This window comes from Canis lupus, chromosome 2, assembly GCF_003254725.2.
Source record: "Canis lupus dingo isolate Sandy chromosome 2, ASM325472v2, whole genome shotgun sequence".
In the NCBI taxonomy this organism is placed as follows: domain Eukaryota; kingdom Metazoa; phylum Chordata; class Mammalia; order Carnivora; family Canidae; genus Canis; species Canis lupus.
Genome location: NC_064244.1, coordinates 43629832 through 43654081, shown reverse-complemented (window position 1 = coordinate 43654081; position 24250 = coordinate 43629832). Strand labels below are relative to the sequence as shown.

Here is a 24250-nt window from a genome sequence, read left to right as displayed (position 1 = left end):
GGGAAGGAGAGGCTACATCAGGGTAAAGGCCAGGGAAGCTGGATTGAAGATTCCAATGAGAATCAAATCCCAGGGGATCCCTGGGTGGCTCAGTAGTTAAGCGCCTGCCTTCGGCCCAGGGTGGGATCCTGGAGTCCTGGGATCAAGTTCCACGTCAGGCTCCCTGCGTGGAGCCTGCTTCTCCCTCTGCCTGTGTCTCTGCCTCTCTCTCTCTCTCTCTCTCTGTGTGTGTGTGTGTGGTTTTTTTTCCTACTCCCCACATGTCCCCCTGTTGCCACAGAAGCAGGGGCCCTGTCCTGCTCCCTAATACGTGTAAAATTTGTACAAAATATCTTCTATGAAAATGATTTGTAATCTGTAGACTTAATACCTGGGAGGTGTCTTGAGATGTAAAATCCCATCCTTTGGGTTGTGGGGTTTTTTGTTTTCTCCAAATAAATCTGATCTTTAAAGTTCAAAAAAAAAAAATGTGTCTCCCATGAATAAATAAATAAAATCTTAAAAAAAAAAAAAAAAGAGAGAGATTCAAATCCATTCCTGGTCCAGCTGGCCACCCTAGGTGTTTTAACCACCAGGTTGTCCACACTTCTGACTTGCTATTTATGCTTTGTGACAAAGCAGCAGTGAATGTCATCCCGCATAAGAGCTTGGAGACCACACACGTAATAGTGAGAGTTTCTTTTATCACTCGTCTGGATTTGAGCTAGCACAGGGAACCCAAAAACTCAATCAACTCTTCCTATCCCCAACTTCTCAGTGAGCAATGGGACAAATCCTTGGAAAGTTGACGAGCTTCTGAGTTCAATTTTTCATAAAATATTCATAGCACCATAAATTAATTTTTTCCTTCCTCTGCCACCTACTTAGGTATGGTATCTTCCCCTCTTTTTACGGATCCAGTGCCAGAAAATTACACAGGCATAGTTCCACGTATCTAGTGTCCATGTGTGGATTAGTAATTTTATAGCAACAACGAAATGTATTAAAGAAGAATGTATAAGGCGCCTGGGTGGCTCAGCCAGATGGGCATCTGCCTTCAGCTCAGGTCTTGAGCACAGAATCCTAAAATCCAGCTCCATCCCCTGCCCTGGTGGGGTTCTCTGCTCAGCAGGGAGCCTGCAATTCCGTCTGCCCCTCCCCCACTCGTGAGCACCCTTGCTCGCTCACTTTCTCTCTCAAATAAAATCTTTTTAAAAAATAAAGTAGAATGTGCAGTCAATGCTGAACAACAACAGCAAAAAGATAATCATCGCTCTAGGAATACATATTACTTCATAAAAAATACTTTGGTCATGTTTTCTAAGTAACTTAACAATGTTTTAACATTAGGGATCCTGGAACAAACTCACACTCCAGAATTTATTAGAAATTGGTCTTTTATATTTGACTAAAGAAAGTTTTGATAACATAGTACATTCATGATCAATCTGTTATTTCTCACCAGATTTTTCTTCCAACCTTCCTAATTTTAAAATTCGTAGATCTTTCAAGGGCAGAGCAGTACATCTGTTTCTTATTCATTTACATTTTGTTTGTTGTGATGTTTAATACAAGCTCTTAGAAGTTCCAGAAGCTTTTGGCTTTTATGGAAGACATTAACTTTTCTTTTTTCCCTTTGAATAAGTCTGTAATACTTTACAAAGAATAAAAACAAACCAGATCTCCAAAGCTTCTAGTTTAATTTGAAATACAAACCCAAAGCCTGAAGTAGTTGTTCAGAGTTGGCACAGTGCATCCTCCCAGGACTGTAGTTAAGGACCTCAAGAAGTCTTATTTTTCAGCCCACAGTTAAACTGCAGTATTTATTTATTGTTAGTGTGGAGATGTTTCAATGAACCCTATGATTTTATTGAAGTGGCGATCTTTCTAAGAGAAAGTTTGAAAACTCAGATTTCAGAGCTGTTTTAGAAAATGACTTCTTGAACCAGCTCAAAAATAAATCAACCTTAACTTTGCAAAACGTCTAAGCACTACTTCTTTTCGGTGCATTAATTTATGTGAAATGGATAGAACCTAAGCTTTATTAGACCACAAAAATCCAAAAAACAAAAAACCCAGAAGTGTACTTTTTGTTTCTGATTCAGACAAAGGGGATCATCTCTAGGGTTGGAAAACCAAAGGCAAACATGAAATCTATCACTTTACTAATTTCTTAAGCCCATTACTTTTATCCTTTAGTCTTTTCCCCGAGCTACCAATTGATTTAGGTGAGGTATAGACATTCTCATATTTCCTAATAATAATCTTTTAAGTTAGCCTAATGCTTACAAATCAGATGGTCATGGGAAGTATGAGGAATGGACAGACAGATGGCAATTTATCTCTTAAAATGAAGTAGATGTGAGCTCGAAGATAGAACATGCTGCACAACTCCCAAGCCTATACTCAAATCTCTTCTCTTTGGTTCAGTCTCCTATGGTTATTTTGTGAAAAATAAGGTCATATTTCATGGACATGTTTTGCCTCTCTTCAAAGAGATGCATCTGTTACACAGAGTCCACTTAGATTCTGAAGAGCTCTGAAGCTGGAGGGAAGACAGAATGCCAACAACAAAGTTATAGCGGAGTCAGGCAATGTGAGGGATGGTGTTAACGACACAGCCGGTAGAAGGCTGGGAGAGAAGACAGGACATGAATGGAGAGTGAAGGTGCTGGTGAAGTACTAGCTCTTACCTGTAAGGGTGCTTGCTCTGTGCCAGGCACTACTCCATGGCTTCATGTACCTGGATTTATATAATCTTTACAACAATCCTGTGAAGTTACTATTACTCGCCCCCACACACCCTTTTTTCAACAGATCGATGAACTGAAGCACAGAGAGGTTCAATACTATGTCCAAGGTGACACTGCCAACCTACAGTGGAGCTGGAATTAAAATCCTAACAGTCTGGCTCAAAGCTCTATGCTCTTAACCACTGGGCTATGCTGCCTCCAATTTTCTACAGGAGAGAGATTTTAGGAAAGAGGATTAGATTTGCCAAATACAGAGTCCAGTTTTCTAAATGCTTTGGGGGGGGAGGGGACAAAAAGCCAACAAAGTTTCCTGTGATCCCTTTCTTTAGTGTTCTTTCAACACAAATCATCTTTTTTACTAAGGGATAAACTAAGAAACAGAGTTTATTTAGCCAGTTGAAAAGAAAAGTGAATTCCCAACATTGGATGTCGTGTAAATAGCATAAAAAGCTTAGGAAACACCAAGTTAGATTTTATAATCCAAAGAATACATTATTTCCAAATAGCAACAACAAGATAATAAAGCTTTACAATCAAAGTGCCATAAAATAAAAACTTTCAAAAAGATGCCTGTGAGAACAGTGACTGCCATTCCCCATCAGCGTAACTTTGGGAGAAATCAAACAGAAACACCTGTATTTGTGCATGATAGCAAACAGGGAAGCTGGCTTTTTGCTTTTGAGGGGGCTGCTGCTTTAGTATACTCAAGAACAATCTGAATTTTGAAGAAAGGTCTTAAGACCTTTCATGTAGGTTTAGGTGTACCTTCCATCTTGAGGATGGGATGAATGTAACCCCTCTTTCAGGGATAGAAATGCATCTGTGTTTGCTCTTTCCCCTTCTATCCTTGGGAAGAAAAGGACTCAGAGGAAACCAAGTCATGCCTTGAATGGTCACCTCTTGCCTCAACCAAAGTCAGCTTGTCTTGAAACGTTTCTAGAAATATTCTGATCATGTTTGGTTTTGCTTTTTGGTTCAGTGAAAATATCTAATATATAAAGCTTTAAAGAAATGTCCGAGGGTGGAACCCTGGGTAAAAATGCAGTGCCCAGTGGGAACACTTGGTTATTTTGTGGCTACATGTTTTGGCATCATGGAATTCAAATAGTCCACACATTTATTTCCTGTCTGCAGTTGGCACCCTGCACCACCACGCCCACTTCCCCAAGTGAACATCTCAAAGGTCATCACTTACATTCTTCTGGTTCACACTTTCCTAGAGTGGAGTACACTATGAGTTTCAAGGGTGATAAAACAGCAGTTCACCAAGATTTCTTGAACAGCTACTGCACTCCCACCTGGACGCTCTAAGCTGCAAAATGTAATCAAGACCACGTTCACTACAGGAGCCTTGATTTCTACAATCTAAAGCTCAGGAAGCTAGCAAACTCTTGGTGACATAGCACAGAACAATTCTATCACTGTTCCCAGCTTGAAAGGAATAAACTGAAATATCTAAGATGTATTCTACTAGTAATCATGCATTATGTATTGTTTTTGAGATCACTCATCCAAGTAGCCATTTGGTATATTTTGGAATATGTACTTGTATGATATTTTATACAATCCATGAAAATGTTCATTATTCTTAAATCACCAATCTTAAACATATTTCACATAAGACTTAAGGATAGTGAAGCCAGTGGTTTGTATACAAAGATGCCTCCCCCCTTTTTTTTAAAGGAGAGAAGCCATGCATGATCCTTCCATAAGTCAACAATCATTTTGTTTCATTTTGTTTTTAAAGATTTTATTTATTTATTCATGAGAGACACAGAGAGAGATGCAGAGACATAGGCAGAAGGAGAAATAGACTCCCCGCGGGGAGCCTGATGTGGGACTCGATCCCAGGACCCTGGGATCATGACCTGGACCAAAGGCATGTAGATGCTCAACCACTGAGCCACCCAGGCACCCCCGTAAGTTAACATTTGTTGTCCTTTTTAAAAACAAATGCATTCATGCCTTGCTCCCATTTGTGGAATTATTCAATCACCTTTGACAAGAATAGTTGGAAAAAAATATTCTTTTGAGATTATAGTGGAATAACAAAAAAATTCAACAAAGACATCTGCAATCATAGGAGAGGTGGAAATGGAGCATTAAGGCACATAGCAAGTACTCACTGAATGAAGGAAGAGATGTACAGGCAAATCCCTTTTCAGCACTTTCGGTGGGATGTGGGAAGAGCCTCAGGGAGGACAGGTCCAACTTTCCTGAGAGAAACATCATTGAGTCAGTTGTGAAGTAGATGATGGTTCAAGGTGAGATGAACTTAAACTGCCTTTAGCAACCCAACCTCTGAAAAGCTACAGCTAAGCTACCTCTCTCACCATTCCTCATCTGTACAATGGGAATAAGACCTCAGAAAGTTAGTGGGGTCAAGTAAACTCACCACCTTAAAGCATCTAACACAGGAACCAGCACACAGAAGGTGGCCCATCAAACGGGTTATCTCCGCACTGGGCTTTTCCTTCCCTACCTATCAGGGGAGGCAAGATGCGCGCCAGCAGCTCACAGGGGGGGAGGAGGGTGAAGTTAGGGAGCATAAGCTCACCTAAAAAGCCCAGAGTCCTGTGGTTTTACAACAGGCAATGCATTTATTTTCTCTTTTGTTTAACAGAAATTAATAATAAGCCATCAAGTCAGGTCTCCTTGAAGTCCCAGGAAAAAAAGCATTATGTTGATTTGAGGTAACTTATAAACCAAGCTTCTGGATCCCGTTAATTTCCTGCTCCATGGCACAGCAAGAAGAATGGAGTCATTTCATATTTTTCTTTCTTATTATGGTAATTACATACAGGCACAGAAAGCAATCTGGGCAGTGTTCATGTGTCCGACTAAGCACAAAAATCCGTTTTCAGTTGCCAGTACTCACAATGGTGTTTCTACTCCAGTCAGGTTTTCAATGTTTAGTTCTTTGGGGTGTGAAGTACATACCCATGTGATGAAGAGGATGAGGGGGTGCTATGTGGGGAAGGAGGGAGGAAAGGGAAGCTGGGGGGCAGACTCCTGGGGCATCACAAGTTTGATCAGATGAGTGGAGAGGAAGGGGCTGTCCCTACACAGTTCAGAGGACCAGAGAGGTCCCATCTCCAACAGACCTCCCCACTGAGTATCATCAAGTGGAACTTTTTTCGAAGGTTCTCTTTTAAAATGCAAAACATGGTACACCTGGGTGGCTCAGCAGTTGAGCGTCTGCCTTTGGCTCAGGTCGTGATCTCAGGGTCCTAGGATCGAGTCTCACATCGGGCTCCCTGCAGGGAGCCTGCTTCTCCCTCTGCCTGTGTCTCTGCCTCCCTCTCTGTATCTCTTATAAATAAATAAATAAAATCTTTAAAGAAAATGCAAAACACACCTGCTTTTCACACTTAAGGCAAATCCTTCTCAGTTCCCTCATTTTACTTGTGAGAAAACGGAGGCCTTGAGAGCTTGAAGGACTTGCAAGTGGCCCATAGCTCATGACTGGGAAGGGGGTACACCAGAACCTAGGCATGCTACACGTCAGGCCAGGCCAGTGCTCTGCCCTAGCTTCCACTCTGCATGTTACCCTGACGGAGTTACAGGCATCCTCTGAGACTGCAGCATCTGAATTTAAAGTCAGGTGTGCTCCAAGTAGTGCCAAGCATTGCACAAGTGGTACCAACCCTCATCACCATCATCAATATAGGCCCTGCTATCATCTCTCCCTTGGCACAGAACCATCTTACACTCTAGGTCTTCCACTCTCTTGCCCTCCACAATTTATTCTCCCCCCATCAAGTCATTCTTTAAAATTCAACTCCGATCATTTCATTTATCTGCCCAAAATTAAACTCTCTTATATATCACCCTTAGAGAAGACAACAACAAAACAAGATCCTTAACCACAGCCCACAATGCCTTGCATTATCAAAACCTTGGCTTCCTCCCTGAGCTTGTCAACTGCCAATGTTGAAATTCAATAATTTTGGCTGGCTTATTGCTTTTCTAATATGCCAAACATGTTCATGCCTCAACTTCGTAAGCAGCTGCATTGTCAAAAATAGAATAGCTGTTCAAGTAGAAAGGGTAAAAATCAAAAATCAAGTAAATAGCACTACCCTCAGAATGAATTGTTAAAAAGAAAAAAAATCTAGGGGCACCTGGGTAGCTTAGTGGTTGAGCATCTGCCTTTGGCTCAGGTCATGATCCTGAGGTCCTGGGATCAAAGATCAGGGAGCCTGCTTTTCCCTCTGCCTGTGTCTCTGCCTCTCTCTCTGTGTCTCTCTCATGTATAAATCAAGTCTTTAAAAAAATTTTTAAGATATCCTTCTTAAAATATAGAAGGGAACTATAGTCAAAACAAATTGGCATCATTAGATTTAGTGATTCATTGGATGTGAAGCATTAAGCAAAGGAGAGAAGCAGAGGTGGTTCTTGGGGTTTTATTGTGGTCACCTCGGTGATAGTCGCATTCAATTTACTTACTTGGGATCAACTAAATTGAGGAGGAGTTAAGAGTACCCCCAGTCTAAGGAATCACGGATTACCACACAGAAGTATTAATACTGGGAAAAGAGGCATCTTTTTCCAAGGAGAGAAGCAATTAGCAACATTACTAACTGAAGCTGCCTCTATTTGTTAGGCTAGATCAATGGGGTTTAAGAATCACAAAATGTTTTTACTTTGCTGAACATAATTAAGCTACACTGAGTTTTAGCGAACTCTAACAAAGGCAAGGAGATTTGGTCTCAGATTTTTCCATTAAACAGGTAACAGCAGGGGCTATACTCTTGTTGGTTTCTGGAGATTCAAAGAAGATTCTGAAGATATAATTAACTACTCTTAGCTTCGCTATTCATACAAGGGTCGAAATTAGCCCCTCAATGAGCCACATCCCCATCATACATCATGGTTTTGATTAAGCAATGGCTGGAAAAATAAATGCTCATTAAAGCCTAATGTTGTCATTTAGGGGCTTTCTGAAGGATACGCAGCTTGGGTGTGCTTTGATTTTAATACAGTAAAAATTTGATCTTGCAGCTCAGATTATTAATAACAAGAAAATATTACTTTCTCCCAACTAGGAAAACACCAGTCCAAAAGACCTAGCTGATAACTGGGAAGAGAAGCCACCAACTATCTTCTTAGTTCTCATCCTTCTTTGGGAGGTTGGGGGAAAAGGTAGAGTTGGGTGGGAGAGCCTTGCTGGCCTTTTCCTCTAGACTTCCACTACAACTTAATCATTTTTTGCTTTTTCCTCCTTTGGCCATATCAACATCTAACTGACTGGGCTTTCCCCAGTGGATCTATAATTTCCCTCCTGCCTTCCCTCCACCACCAGACCAGAAGGAAAAAGTCACATCTAAAAAACATAATGTTTCATTTTTAAAATGTAGTGGGGTTTTTATATTAAGATGAAATTTAGGGCAGCCTGGGTGGTTCAGTGGTTTAGTGCCGCCTTCAGCCCAGGATGTGATCCTGGAGACCCAGGATCAAGTCCCACGTCGGGCCCCTTGTAGGGAGCCTGCTTGTGTCTCTGCCTCTCTCTGTGTGTCTTCCATGAATAAATAAATAAAATCTTTTTTTAAAAAAAGATGAAATTTATAGAAAGTAAAATGTAAATATCTTAAATATAAGCCTTAGTGAACTTCTGTGTATGTGTACACACCTGTAGCCAATGGCCAGCTCCTGATGTAAAATCCATTTATCATCTCAGACTGTTCCCCTCTTGCTGTTCCCCTTAATAAGCCCTTATCCCTGCAATAACCCCAATTCTAACCTCTAGCCCCATAAATTGGTTTTGCCTCTTCCTGAAATGCATATGAATGAGATCATAGAGTATGCGGTCTTTTAGGTCTGCTGTTTTTTAAGATGTTTTTAAGATGAGTGTTTTTAGATGATCCATGTTGTTGCATGGATCTGAATCTCCTTCTGTTATCACTGTTTTATAATTCTTTGTAGATTTATAGAACAATTTGTCTCTCCATTTTTCTGTGCTAGGCATTTTTTTGGTATATTTTTTTATTGGAGTTCAATTTGCCAACAGATAGCGTAACACCCAGTGCTCATCCCGTCAAGTCCCCCCCTCAGTGCCCATCACCAGTGCTAGCTAGACACTTGCGTTGTTATTTCAGTCCCATGACTAAAGCTGCTTTGAAAATTTTTGTATAGGTCTTTTTGAGAAGGTAGGCATTATTTTCCTGAGGACTAGAACAGCCTAGGTTGATTTTTTTCCATATGGACAACTGCATAAGTTTCCTACTGCTCTTGTAACAATACCACAAACTCAGCAGTTTAAAACAATACACACTTTCCTTATAGTTCTGGAGACCAGAAGTCCAAATTGGGCTTTCCTGGGTTAAAAAAAAAAAAATCAAGATACTAACAGGGCCGTGTTTTTGTTTTTTCCTGGAGGTTCTAGAGTAGGATCCATTCCCTTATCTTTTCCAGCTGCTAGAGCCTGTCCATGTTCCTGTGCTTCTAATAGTCTTCCATCTTCAAAGCCAGCAGCATAAGACCAAGGATCCCTCGGGCCGTTTCTCTCTGGTTCTGCCTCTCTTGCCTCTCTTGCCTCCCTCTTCCATCTTTAAGGACGCTTGGGATTACATTGGGTCCACCTGGAAAATCCAAGCTACTCTCCTGTGCTAACCTTGTCTGTTGATTAGCAGCTTTAATTCCATCCATAATTGTGCTTTGCCACGTAAAGTACATTTTCACAGGTTCCAAGCTTAGGAAATATTATCATTTCAAAATCTTCAATGTAGACTTCATTCATTTCAAATATTTATAAGCTACATGTGCTTGGTAGCTCTAGTATTAGCAAAGTTCTAGAAGCTTGCTGCTTTCACTTTTAAATCAAGCTCTCTGATCTATCTCAAAATAAGTTTTGTGTATGTTGTGTAAGAGGGCTCAAGGTTTATTTTTTAACATTTATGCAGTTGCTCCAATGCATTTTATTAAAAAGACATTCCTGTCCTCATTGAGTTATGCTGGCTCCTTTCTTGAAAAGCAAGTAATTGTATATGCTGTATCCTCTATTCAGCTCCTTTGATCTATTTATCTATCCTTATACCAATATAAGCTCATCTTTAATTACTATAGATTAGAATAAATCTTAAAATCTGGTAGGGCAAGTCCTCCAATTTTATTCTTCAAGTGTGCCTTTGCCTAGCTTATGCCTTCTGTATTTTTTGGTCTTTGAATTCTGATAATCAGCAGTTTATTATTATTATTATTATTATTAATTTAAAATACAAATTAATTTTCTTTAACCCCAAATGTCTAAGTACAAAGCTACTTTAGAAAAAAGGGTGCAAGTTGTACCGCCTCCACTAGTCAAAAAAGTATGTGACAACAGGACACAAAGGCCTTCTGTGATGGATCCTTTTTTATTTTTTTAAAGATTTTATTTATTTATTCATGATAGACACAGAGAGAGAGAGAGATAAAGAGAAAGAGAGAGAGAGAGGCAGAGACACAGGCAGAGGGAGGCGCAGGCTCCATGCAGGGAGTCTGACGTGGGACTCCATCCTGGGACTCCAGGATCACGCCTTGGGCAGAAGGCAGGCGCTTAAACCGCTGAGCCACCCAGGCTGCCTCTGTGATGGATCCTTAGCAGTTCTACTCTTTTGATCTATTATACCACAAGTGAACACATGGAGATGGTTGGTGGAAAAACAAGCAAGAGTGAGGATAGAGAAGACACTCAAATGAAGGCTGACATATGCCAGATTACATAGAACTTTTGAAAGATTTATATTCTTTCCTAATTTTTAGAAGAGCCATAAATACAATGTTTTATAATAAATATTAAAGCAAAATTTTCTCCCAAATATTTATTTTTTATATATGTATATATGTATTTCAATAAATTTAATTCATTTTATGACCAACAGACTCTAAGTTTTGAGAGGTGAATAAAATGAAGCATAAGAGAGTAAATTACATAATTTGTTGTCAAAGACTATAAGAGAAAGAACTGAAAGTAGTTCCTACAGTATAACCTATTATAGTAAAAAGTTTATTCTTCATTCTGTTAAATGAATGTTAAATGCTCTGCTAAATGTTTAGTTCACTAATATCCCTATATATTTAGAGAACAATGATAATTCAAAGTTTTAATAATATTGACCTTAAGAGACTAGAGGATTTTTTCCACAGGAATATACACTTACTAATTATTAAATATATGACCCTTCTAATTATCTCTTAAGGGTCAGGCACTTTGTCTGGCTGACTTTCTTCTGAGAAACTGAGACAGCACAGAAAGATTTTTGTTAATCCAATGTTAAGCATATTTAAATTTATTTTCCTTGAAAATGGATCATCTAAATATGCTATATATATTAATATTTTGCTCTCCAGATTCCTCTAGTAACTGCTTGGGTCAGATTACACACCAGAATAATCTTGCTATGGGGAGGAGGACTTGTTAAGGCAAGAGTTGGGAATGAAAGGGGAAAAAAATCATCTTTGTCTTCCACTTCCTGGTTTTGGCTTAGTTCCAAATCTGAAGGCCAGTCCTGAATGCAATCCTGGGAGGGAATGTGATTCTCCAAGAAAATGCTTCTCAAAACTGTATATGCGTATGAATCACCGGGGATATTTCTTTTAAAAATTCTTTTCTTGTCTCACTCCCAGAAATTCTGACTCATAAATCTGGCATGGGGCCTAGAAATATGTATTTTTTAAAGATTTTTGTTTATTTATTTTGAGAAATGGGAATGGGAAGAGCAGAGGGAGAGGGTGAGAGAGCATCTCAAGCCAACTCCACACTGAGCTCGGAGGCCAATGCGGAGCTCAATCTCATGACCCTGAGATCACAACCTGAGCTGAAACCAAGAGTCAGATGCTTAACTGACTGTGCCACGCAGGTGCTCCGAAAATACATATTTTAAATAAATGATATTTATGATTCTCTCCCCCAAATTATGAATATTCATTGGGGATTGACTGTGAGTAAGACACTGAAGGAACTAGGCAAAGCTGTGGGGCCTCTAGAGTCTGGTCAGGTCCTTCCTGTAACAGAGCTTGTTTTTAGGAGAGGAGAATGGGTAGAGGCAAAAGAGGATGGATATGACCCACATCGTGTCGAGACCCTGTGCTGAACCCAGAACCAACAGGCTAGGGCAGGCAGTGAGGCCTGAATTTAAAGAAAGGGGGTAAGATGAGCTTGGAAGGGCAGAGTTGGTGAGAGAGGATGTTCTGCAAGGGATGGGTTTAAAACTGGCTCTACACAGAAGCCAGTTCTGGGACAGAAATAATGGATCACCAAGTCAAACTTTATAGATTCTTTCACCTTTTGCTTTCTCCACAATTTCCTTTCCTAGCCATGGAACACTCAGGAATGACTCACTGTGCCCCATCACTTGGTGACAAGGTATTGAAGTATACATGGTCAGTCGTGATGAGTTAGGGCATCCAGGACCTAGAATTAGACACCCCATCACCTATGCCATAGTTGAGCCAGAGCCTTTACAATCAGGTTGTCTGGATTATAACTGAATGGGGATGGAAGATAGGGAATTTTACAATTGTTGAAGGTTCCATAGAGATTAAAAAGATATATACTAATCCTAAAGTCCTATTACCACCAGATTGGAGAGCTGAGATTATCAATCCAGCAGTTTATTAAACTAGAAGGGGAGAAGTTAAGGAATGGCCAATGCAAGGAGGTAGATGTAGTATAGTTGTGTCAGAACCATAGCAGGGCATTAATAATGTATGGTTTGTTCTCCTTTGCTGGGCTAAGTTCATGTTTTTAAAAAATTGTAGAACAAACCAATTAAGGGTAGGAGCTTACAAGGAAAAATCTTGGTCCCACTATGGCAAAGAATTTCAGTCTGGTTTGTAAGATACAGTGTCTGAGCCATGATATCTAAAACACAGCAGCTGACAGGTAGTGGTACAGAACCACCATGTATATCAAGGATTTTTAAACCAGAGCAGAGGAATTGTCCAAAATGCAGCTGGGGGTTAATGACAAAGACTCTAGGATACAGCAGTAATCAGAGTTGTGGTCTATCACTACTGAGGACATCACTCTTCAGGAAGCAAGACCCCAAACTACAGTGAATTTTCAGGGGCATGCTTCAGATATCAAAGGGATTTCTGCAGTGGACACATTTTCAAAATGAATATCCAAACACAGGAACAAGAAAAGAATGTTCTTGTAAGACTGAGATCAAAGGTGATGTCTAAACCATAGTAACAGCCCAGAATTCCAGCTTGCAGAACAAGTGTTCAAGGTCAAAGCTGGGTCTCTCAGCTCCAAGCTGGAATTCTGTAAATATCTCTAGCTCTAGGTCAGATTTTGTCCTAGAGACAGGGAGACGGTCAACTGGTAAGAGATCAAAATCAGAGACAAGAAACCAAACTGGGCCTGTCAAAGGATCCTCTTCTTTAAGTTGGAACCGACTTTTTAAGATAACTATCCAATGAGTTGACCTAAACATTAACCAATTTTATCTGAATATCTTTGTTTCATACCACTAAGGCTTTGATCTTGACAGTAGTCCCAACTGTATAAATTTCAAAAGCGGTCACCTATTTAAGGATAATTTTCTGATGAAAACCTTGTAAATTTATGATACTACAGATTTAGCTTGTAACAAGCCTGACGATAACATTTATTTCATCATCTTTAGCTCTACTGTCTTAAGGGCCATAGAGAAGATGGTAAAAATTTCCCCAAATGAGAACACAGCATATGTTAACTGACCTCAGAAGCTTGTGTCTCTCTACTCCCTTATTATATTTCAAAGCAATAATAGTAATAATTATCTGTGATATTATTATGCCAAGCTCTCTCAAGAATGGAGTTCTTAGCAAAAAGAGACCTGGTCATATTTTGCCTTCTTGGGTTCTAACAGTGTACCTGACCAAAATAGTTATGCAAGAACTTTTGTCAAACACAGCACCTGGGTGGTTCAGTCAGTTCAGGGGCCAACTCTTGATTTTCAGCTCTGATCATGATCTCTGGGTCTTTTAATTGAGGCCCGTGGTGGGCTCTATGTTCAGTGAGGAGTCTGCTTGAGATTCTCTCTCTCCCTATCCCTCTGGCCCTCCTCACCACACTTGCACTCTTTCTTTCTCTTTTTCTTAAATAAATAAATAAATAAATAAATAAATAAATAAATAAATCTTGAGGATTTTCTCTCTCCCTGTCCCTCTGCCCCTTTCCCCATGCACGCACACTCTCTCTCTCTCAAATAGATAAATTTTCAAAAAAAAAAAAAAAAGGAATCTCTCTCTCTCTCTCCCTCTGCCCCTGCCCCTCCCTGTGAGTGTGCTCTCTCTCTAGAAAGCAAGCAATTAAGAAAGAACTTTTGTCAAACGAACAAATGACTGATAATTAAATATTCATTATTCTTTCATTTTTCTAAAGAACTATAGTATATTATTGAAAGAAAAAATAGACTATGAATTTATGTTTTCTTTAGGCATTTTGTTGCCTTTGCATACTTTCCTTTACTCATTGTATCCTCTCTTATCACCAAGGACTCCAGCAGAAATACCATTGTTTGGAGAATAGCCAAGTGACAACTGTTATTCCTTCTCAAAGGAAGAGACTTCTTTAAATCTGCAGGAATTCTGCTCTGTAACTTTGATGTGAAAATTTTATCATCTATTTCTGGGAAAGCTTGCTATGTTATATAAGAATATAAAGAAAGAAATGAAGAGCGTCTACCAGCCTTGACTTCTGCAATCTACAGATTTCAGCTTCAAAGCAAAAACGGCAGATTAATTTCTCAAGTCTTGAATTTTACTTGGAAGGAAAACAACATTCAGATCTGATTTGCATCTTATGGCTCCGTTTTATAAATGGCAAAGCTGTAAGCTTGTGCGCAGAGCGCCGTCTGGGTCTGGCATCTGTGCTCAGGCAGTGAACCCTAAAAGTGGTGATGAGCTTTCTACCTATATCTGCTTTTTGAAAGATGTCACTGTGAAATGTGTTACTGCCTGCTAGTGTGTGAACAACACCCCAGCCAGAACCCTTTAATTCTTTGTTGTTGGAGACAATTCCCCCTCTGGTAATCACAGTCTTTGTAATGCCAGTGTCTCTTCTGCAAAGGTCATAGCTCAGAATGATCCACCTCTTCCCTAATAACTCCTTATTTGTTCCTTTCCTTAGCACCACGTAGCTATGCTATTCTTCACCTTACTGAACTTCATTTTTGCATTCCCTTATCCTTCCCTGAGCATAATTGTGAGCAAAGTGGATATAAGGTAACATTGACAGGTGAGAAATCATGCTATCATCTCCCTCAAGAATTATACCATTTTGCAATCTGAAAGGTTAAGATTTGGGAAACCAATCATTCCAAGTGACATCTTATGTAAAAGACACATCTAATTTTATCGTGTTGTTAAATCTTTATGCAGATGATTAAGTTTGTGAATTTTTCCACTGCAGAACAGACACATTATAACCAGCTCCTGCCATCTAAGTCTCTTCAAATTATATATATATATATATATATATATATATATATATATATATATATTTCATATAGTATGTGCATTTCACACACACACACACACACACATAGAGTCATTACTTAGGGGCTTTATCCTTTCTTGGTAGACATTTAACCCTGCAAGTCATATCATTTCGGCTTTAGGATGGGCAAGCTGGGGTTGTCTGCCCCTAAAACAAGTCATAGACATCTTGTTTACTTCTTTTCATCATTCTAAAAAATCCAAGGAAAGTAAATTGATTTAAGAGAAAGAGAGGAAAATTTCCTCGTTAAAAAAAAAAAAAAAAGGATATTTTTATGGTTTTAGGTTGACAGTTCTAACCTGTCTAATTCATCCTTCAAAAAACTCATTGGGATTGGTAGGTGAACCACAGGTATAATTACACACCAATTTCCAAAATTAGAAAATGTGCCACATGGGAAAACATATGGGGACTTCACTGAAACTGTTAGGGCAGCAGGTGGTTACAGAGTTGGGGTGAAAATTGTTTCTTTATTCTCAAGGTTAGGTCCTTTGGCTAAAAAAGTATTCTCAAAAGCTACTCAGATGACTGCCTACATTAGAATAACCTGAGAGCCTGTAAGAATCAGATTTCCCTAGCTAATCCCAAGAGATTTTCATTCAGAACATCATTTGTGGAGTCAGGAAGTCTGTATTTTAGAAACTTTCCAGATGACCCTATCATACATCTAGATTTGGGAACCAGTAGGGAGAAGTTTGTTTGTTATGTTCATGAAACCTTGCAACAGAAGACTCTACCTTATAAATGTCAACTACAGATTAGGCATCTTGAGACTTTAGCAAACAGTAGATGAAATAGGTTGGTCCCAGGGTCTTCTTCTTTTTTTTTTTTTTTTTTTGATAGTCACATAGAGAGAGAGAGAGAGGCAGAGACACAGGCAGAGGGAGAAGCAGGCTCCATGCACCGGGAGCCCGACGTGGGATTCGATCCCGGGTCTCCAGGATCGCGCCCTGGGCCAAAGGCAGGCGCCTAAACCGTTGCACCACCCAGGGATCCCGGTCCCAGGGTCTTAATGAATAGTAGAAGCACCAAGGAATTGCTTTAGCTGCTAATTGTCTCCACTTGGTCAAAGAAACATACCATCTAAGCAAAAATGTATTCTTCTTGTGCAAAAGAACTACACAGAACCAGTTTTCTGCGCAGTGGCCCCTCCAACCCAGTCATTTATGAGGAGTCCCATGGCTCAGCAACTCATGTACTGAAATTCTGAAGCTGCCACAAACATCCATTCTATTCTTTTACTTCAGACTAAACAAATTTAGAGGAATTGCAATGATTGAGAAACCTATTGGAAAGGTAGTGAAGGCCTCACACAGAATATAATTATTCAATGTATGCTTGAAAATATTGATTAGTCACCAACTGTTAAGCACATTATGTCCCTTAGATAAAGTTTGTTAGGTGAATTTCTTAAATCTTCTGTAACCTTAATAATTGTTAAATGTATTATTTCTAAGCCATATGTCTAAAATCGCCCACTATTGTGGAGATTTGTTCATTTTCCTTTGCAATAATCTCAAATTTTGCTTTTTATATCTTGAGGATAGTTGTTCAGTGTACATATATCTAAGAATATTTTGCTTCCTTGGCAACTTGTTTCATTTATGATTATGTAACAAGCCTCTCTATCTTTGACAATGTTTCTTCCTTAAAGTTGGTCTTGATGATATTAGTATTTCTTAGTAATTGTCTGGTATGCATTTCTTTCTCTGCTTTCAATTTTTCTTTCTCATATTTTAAATATGTCTTTCATAAGTAGTTTGTGGATGAATTTTTTAAGGCCTAATTTTTACAATCAGTTTAACTAGTAACTTGAATTCACTCATGAATATTATCATTACTGATATAATTGTTTTATTTTGTGCCTTTGGTTTTCTTTACTTTGTTTCTCTTTTCCTGCCTTTGACTATATTGATCAGATTTTCTCTGGTTATTCTTTTTTCCCTCCACCAGCTTGCCATTACACATCCCATTCCTATTCTTTTAGTAGTTCCATACATACTTCGTTTCAAAAAGTTTAAAAAGTACTCTCTTTATTATGTCCTAAGATCAGCAAAGATTTTTTTTTTTAAGAGAGAGAGAGAGTCAAAGTTCTCTCTGGAAAAATAAACTGAGCAAACTTAAATTTTCTGAAAACTTGAAGTCACAGTATACTGATCTAGACAATAAATAGTACTTCAGAACTGAGTCATTTCTGTGCCTTCATTTTATGGGGATGAAGAAGAGACTGGAAGAGATCTCAGGGACCTCCTAGTGAAGGAGGAAGTCATTAAGAGCTCAAAGTTTCAGCAAGTCTACTTAGGGGGCTCTCACACCCCTCTGGTTGGATCTTCCTCTTCCTCCCATATGCCAGGAACCCTCCACAGACTCTCCACAGACTTCCCGCATATTCCTTGGACCGCTGTGAGATGGGGGCAGATGAAAGTCCCAGTGTGGACAGACCTGGTAGCCCACTTGTGATTTCTGTGAGGCATGGTCATACTCTGCTTGGGAAGTTTGACCGTTCTTCACGAAGTCTCCAGGAAACTCCTCCTCCCTCCTGAGGAGCTAGACTTGCTGTTCTCTTTTGGAATTCCTGTTAATTCCAAGTCCTCTGTTTCCTGGTTCAACTCCAACTCTTCATTACCTTCTTGTTCAGTTTTCTGTTCTGGCTGCGCCTGCCCTACAGATGGATCCATCAGTCTGTCCAGCCCCAAGGGTGGGAGTGTATTGATATCCAGAGGATTCTGTACAGAGCCATGGTGGTCCCTGGCCAGGTGTTCTGTTCTCCAAGGATCCTAACCAGATTCTGGATTCTGGCAACTGGTTATCCCTGTAAGGACAAGACCACAATGAAGGAAGAAGTCAGAGTTAGGGATGTGGGACCGGGTTCAGGGTAAATATACAGACTTAATGGTTTGTTAGGATGCCTTCAGTTGCAGGAACCAGAACACCTCACTTAAACTGGCATAAGCAAGGGGGTTATTTATTGATTTATGGGCTTAAAAAGTCTCAAATGGGTCTATTTTTAAGTGATGCGCAATCTAGTGGTTTAAAAGATGTAACAAATCCTCACGGTTTTTTTCCTCTATTCTAGCTCCAATTCTCTTGTATTATTTTATTTATACAGGACCTCACCTTATGGTCCTGAGAATGCTGCCAATAGCTCCCTGAGCTATTTCTTTATTATTTGTGTCTGCAGTGGAAAAAGATTATCCTTGACTCAGCATTTCAAGGAAAAGTTCTGGGACACTTGAGGTCACTGGCCCACTACTGGTTCAGTCACTCTAATCTAAGAAAGAATGCTCTTATTGGTTTAGTGTATCAGATGATACTCCCCTGGATCAGAAGTACAGTCCGTTTCCTTGGAGCTACATGGATCCAAATTTCAAGAATCAAGAGATGTTGGACAAAGAAGAAGTTGCGCTGGCAGGGGCAGAAAAATGTCCATTGTGCTCAGATATACATGTCTTAGCAGCTATGGGATCCAACAATTCCTCTCCTTTTTATTTCTGATTTTTTTACCTCAACCAGGGAGACCCCTTTGTAGTTTCTGTAAAAATGCTATCAATATGACTTCAGTCTTTTCAGTCAATGTTTCTTCTACCTGGCTGTTCCCAAACCCACTTCTTCAGGAAAAAGTTGCATCAGAAATAATATGATATTCCATTAGATTTATAGACTTTCTCATTGTCTAGAAGGCACTATTTTGATCAAAAGGTTTTAATGGGCAAATTTACCTGCATATAAGTCACTGTGGGACATCTGATGCCCCAGTTGATGGTTTAAGTATCTGCCTTCAGCTCAGGTCATGATCCAGGGGTCCTGGGATTAAGCCCCACATCAGGCTCCCTGCCCAGTGGGAATCTGCTTCTCCCTCTGTCCGTCCCCCTGCTTGTGCTCTCTCTTCCTCTTTCTCTCTCAAATAAATACATGTCTTAAGAAAAATAAGTCACTATCCAGGAATTAAAGACTAAGGTGTCATCTCTGTTTTGTTTGGGATATTTCTCTGTTTGTTATTATTACCTTGAGTATGCTTAATAGTAACCACTAAAACAAAATGACAAGTGTCAAATCAGCTAAAAGTTTGCACTTCTCAGTTAGAGGTTTATAATATCCTGGGGTATCCTATATACTGGATACATGATGTCCAGGAACATTCACTCTATACTTGTACTATATTTATGGAAAGTAGTATATTTCTAACAGAGAGAGGGGGAAGGAGAAACTTTTGACTCACTCCCACATAGGTCTTGACTCTCAGAAGAAAGAGCCACATATTTATCTCATACAAAACTGGTCAATCTTGCTAGAGTCATTTCAGATAAAATTAGAGTAAGTTTAGCTACCATGCAAGCCATATTGCTGCCAGCAGAACAAAATGCTGGTTGATCCCTGTTTTACTTTCCCTACATTCCCACAGTAAACTAAACTCTATATTGCATAAAGCTGCCTCATGTTAAAAAGTAGCCACCCATTGCGTGTCACAGTACCAATCCCAGAGGCACAGATGTATAGGGTGGGTGCGGGCCAAGGAAAAAACTAAAACACTGTAGTCTGGACAATGGATACTCAAAAGTCTAAGACACTTTTCTTCTACCCACACATTTTTCAATGTGTGTTAAAATCCATTTGAGAAGGAAGCATGACAATGAGTCTGAAGAGAGACGGATGGGTGTAAAGCTGGCAAACATTCATTGGCTTGAGTTTACCAATGCCTTGGACGCTCACAATTTCCAACCACCCTTGTATCTCAGAGGAGGCTACCTGAGGAAGAGCCCAGCTCCCTAAGTACTTGTGACACAATATATGTACTCCAGGCAGCTCTGGCTCAGACTTTGTCACCTTATAAATCCTGTGTCCATGTCAGTACAAGAGTTCCAGCTTCCTGCTGGAGAAAGCCCTGGTGACCCCAGGACTCACCAGCTCTCTGTCCTTGCCATGGCTGTGAAGGTTGCTGGGTCTGCAGGTTGGCCCGGGCCCAAAAGTGCTAGTTCTTTGGACTGTCTTGAGTGAGAGCCTCAGCTGGAGAGGAAATGTTGCGCAACGTCTTTTGTCACAGATAAGACGTAATGAGTCCAGAGGATGTGTGATTAAAGGGAGCTCACAGGAAGTAGGGCTGGAAATTTTTGAGAACCATTTACAAGGCTTTTTACCTAGTCACATGAGTCAAAAAAAAAAAAATTAAAAGCATCAAAGAGTAAAGGGCAGCTATTTGATTGAGATTGTGAAGGTAAATCCATTGAGTTTGAGGCTGGTGGGCTAGAGAAATGGAGGAGGAAAAAGGTTGACATGGAAATAAAAGTTACTCATAATTACCCCAGATCTGAATTGATCAATCTATCTCTCTGAAGCTCACAATAGCTATTAAGTAATGATTTGACATTGTAAGGCCTGTGGCTGAAGACACCAAGTTTAAAAAGAAAACAGTGTACTTTCTTCTTCATAGCCAGGAGAGAGGGTAAGGCAGGACATGGGAACTGAGACTTAGGGAAATAAGCTGCTGAGAAAGGGTGAGTTCTTTGAAGAGACAAACCAATAAATACACCATGGCAGGAATCGGGAAACCTAGTGTCAGAAATTCTGACAGCACAATCCATGGGGATTTTCACATGGACCCATGGATTTGAAGATTAGAGACAATTTATTGTTTTCCTTAAATTGGTGGTGTGGCTGCTAGCAACATAAAAGGCCATAATTCCACAAAATAGTATTTTAATGAGTGTAGACTGTTCTCTCCATAATATCAGAGGCATGGTGTGGTGGGGAAAAGAGTGAATTAGGAGTCAGGAAATCTGGGATCTAGGGTTGGAGATGCCCTGTAGAAGCTCCTGCTTGCCCATTGCTTTGTCCCATCTGTCAAATACAGTTTGAATTAATTGTTCTTTAAGAAATATTCTAGCCTTAAATTTTAGTAACTTCAACAGATTGAACCACAACTAGTAATTAGGTTGCAGTTTTATTTAGTCAGATTATCTGTATGGAATTCAAATCTTACTAAACACCCTGAATTGATAATACCCGGAATAGGGATTTATTTGGTAGAATGCAACCCTATGCCTTCCCACCACTTACGCTTTTTGCCTTCTTGATTCTGTTTGTATCGCTTTAAACATGTTGTTTCCACTCAGACTGTAGAGGAGACATGTTGTAGGCATCAAAATAAAATATGTAATTATTGAAACTCTTTAAGAGAAGCTTTGTGACTGCCATTTTACAGATAAAGAAACTGAGGCTAAGGTAAATGGCCTAAGGTCACAGTTCTAATAAAATGGCAAAGCTGAGGTTTAGTTTCCAGAGTTGCTTCAAAGGCCATGTCCCTTTCCAGAGACCAGATGCCCCAGCTGAGTGTCCTTAGGAAATGGGCTCTGAGCCAGTTTTAAAATACTGTCTGCCTGAACTCTACGCCCAATCATACCCCCCATGACAGAGCACAGGCTAACAGGGCTCAAGAGACCTTGGTTATACCATAGCCAAGGTTGCCACCAACCTTAGGGATTTGGGAAAGGGTTGAGTCCCACACATTCCCTTCTGCTATTTTGAGATTTGAAATGCTATTCACACAACTCAATCACTTCTTCAGATGTGAATATAGTCTGTGCTTGGAAGTGCAATTTTTGTTCTCTTATTGGTAGCTTGCCTACTTGTCAATCAGTGTGCGCAGTAACCAGGAAGCACCTTATGAAGAAATTAGCAGACAGCTGGAATCTGACTCTACTTTGCTATATTTGGCCAAAACTAGGTTTGAAAAACATCTCAGAGTTAGGACAGGGTTCCCAGGTGCCTTGGGAAAACTTCCTGGCTGCCTTTCAGTGAATCCCAACTATTTCAATTCTCACGTGGGGGAACAAGAGAGATGAAGAAGAGCTTCACTTCTTTTAGGCAGAACCACAGCATGAAGTCCATGTGACCTCCAGTGAGGAAAAATTAATCTAAGAAATTGCATCACCTGTAGGTTGTTTTCATGAATTCTCTCCTTCCCCCTTCAAAAAAAAAAAAAAAATACAACGAGGATACGTATGTTAACTCTTTAAAAAGAATATGGGGGAGATGTGTGTATCACCTTCTGGGAAAAATAGATTTAAAAAAACCTGATAATTGCCACTTTAATTTGCACCTCTGTAATAACTGCATTTAATCCTTTTCCTGCTGTTATAAGGGAAAAAGCAAAAATATACATACTTATTAAAGTAACATCTCCTCAATGTTAAAAAAAATGACCACATTTTCCCAAAAGAAAAAAAAAAATGGCCTCAGTTCATTTAACAGAATACATTATTTACTCTAAGAGAAATTACAGCTTTAAGAATTGAAATCAGTGGCACCTACATGTGAGTAAACATTAGGCCAGTGTGTCCTGAGAGGAAGGCATGGTACCTGTTTTCATGTAAATGATTACAAAGAGTCATTGTACTAGGAGCTTTAATACTGCCCAGGACTTACAGGATTGCACTCATGAGCAGTAAATCTGCTAACACAAAAGTCCTCCTCCTGGCTTGGAGTCCTAAGTCCTATTCCGTGGTTCCCTCAACTGTAGGATGTAATGATCACCCAGCCCAAGGCTGCTGGGGAGCAGAACCAGATGGTCTTCACCTACAGAACTGGCATACCGACAGGAAGGCATCATAAGAACAGGGATTATTTTGTAATTAGGATCAATCCTGGCATGAAAAAGTTGGGTTTTCAAAAGGTGCATTATGACTGAAAGGAATTATGGCTGATTTTCAAAAAAGACTTGGTTTTTGTTAAACTCGACGTTCTGAACCCTAAAGCAAACACCCGCAGAAGGAGCTCTTCCTCCAGCCCATCTGGCTAGAGTTGTCCTCACTGCGTTTGCCAGGTCGAGGGATGGTTCTTGTGTAGGTTCCTGGGGCTCTTTGCACACTGACTACACTTTAGAAACTCATCACGCAGGCTGCTCAGGGCTTCCTACAGCTAAGGCACGGCTCTTCTAGGCAGGTTCCAGAAGACCTTTCACAGTCTTATGCCAGGAATCCTTCGGAAATGATGCATCAGTAGCATCTGTCCTGTGCAAGTTATCCCAATGCATAAAGACATAGATCGTTGCACATTTAAATTTTTCAAATTAATAAAACCACACATACGCACGCTGATCAGGGTTGTTTGTCTATCTATCGATCAATCATTTTCCTAATATGTTGGAATGCAACTCCATCCTTTCCCCTGCTTGTGCTTTATGCCTTCCTGCCTCTGTTCTCATGACTGTAAACATGCTACAGTTTCCGCTAAATAAGACTGTAGAAGAACATTGATTTCTTTGAACTGACCTGTCAACATCTTTTGGGAGGAAAAGTAATATACACACATCTTTTGTGTGTATATTATTTTTTTTCTCTCCCATTCCTTGTATGTGTGTATACTGTGGTGTGTACGTGTCATAACATTTTGACAATGAGGCTATCATCAGGGGTAGTAAATTTCCCATTAATCAAGGCATTTAAGTATAAATAAGTTGGTGACTTGGCAGAGGCATTCCAGAAAGAAATTTCTTACCATGTCTCCATAGTCTATGGATACTTTAATATGTGGTAAGTATAACGTTACAGTATGGAGGTTGTTGATTCGAGTGTAAACATGTAAAAATGCCAGTTTTCTAGGGTAGGCTTTCTCGTATGTTCTCGTATCATCTATAATCCCATCTAGTTATAGATATTAACAAAGAGCTCACAGGTGAGTATAAGTGAAAAATTGAGCACACAATTTCAGTAGAGATACAAGCAAGCTATACCATCATTATTTGTAAAGGCATGGAACAAATTTAGATGAAAGTTCATGATTAACAACAGAATTTATGTGGTGCATATAAATCCATATTTAAAATAATTCTCTTATATTTGTGAAATTTTGATAATTAGGTTATGAGATCTCATCAGTTGATAAATATTTTTTGGTGTCAGCTCTGCTATTTTCTGCTTCATCCCCTTTCCCAGGCTCACATTATCAGTATCATCTTAAAACCCCAGGCGTCTATTTGCAATGATTAAATCAGTGCCAACTACATAATGTTATCTGCAAATACCTTTAACTGGGCCCAGGTAAACTGCACTGTGTC

General features: G+C 39.7%; 1 long non-coding RNA gene across 1 annotated transcript; it reads right to left on the bottom strand.

The window, feature by feature from the left end:
* Positions 1-17214: 17214 nt before the first annotated feature.
* LOC118354005 (uncharacterized) lies at positions 17215-23192 on the bottom strand. Its single transcript, XR_004813836.2, has 2 exons — positions 20101-23192; positions 17215-18010 (listed from the first exon to the last, which is right to left on the bottom strand). It is a non-coding gene; the product is annotated as an uncharacterized LOC118354005 (long non-coding RNA).
* Positions 23193-24250: the final 1058 nt, after the last annotated feature.